Source organism: Apaloderma vittatum, unplaced genomic scaffold (genome assembly GCF_000703405.1).
Source record: "Apaloderma vittatum isolate BGI_N311 unplaced genomic scaffold, ASM70340v1 scaffold24701, whole genome shotgun sequence".
NCBI classification, from domain to species: domain Eukaryota; kingdom Metazoa; phylum Chordata; class Aves; order Trogoniformes; family Trogonidae; genus Apaloderma; species Apaloderma vittatum.
Genome location: NW_009698855.1, coordinates 1,197 through 1,473, shown reverse-complemented (window position 1 = coordinate 1,473; position 277 = coordinate 1,197).

Sequence of the window (277 nt, the reverse complement as noted above, 5' to 3'; positions counted from 1 at the left end):
GAGCCACTCCTGCAGTTGGGCTCAGGTTGGGACCTCTCCCCACCAACCCTAGGCCCCCCCTCAGCCCCCCAGGCCCCCGAAGTCTTGCAACCAAGTATGAGGCTGAGAGCGTGCACCCCACATTGCACCCTGCCTCCTGTGCCAGTGTGTCGAGGAGTGTGGGAGGCCCTCAAGTGGCTCCTGGCTGTTTGCCCTCCATCGTTGCTTGCCAGCAGAGGCAGTGGGAGCCCTCATCACTTTCCTCAGCTCTGTGCCCCCTTCTCAATCCAGCTCCTTG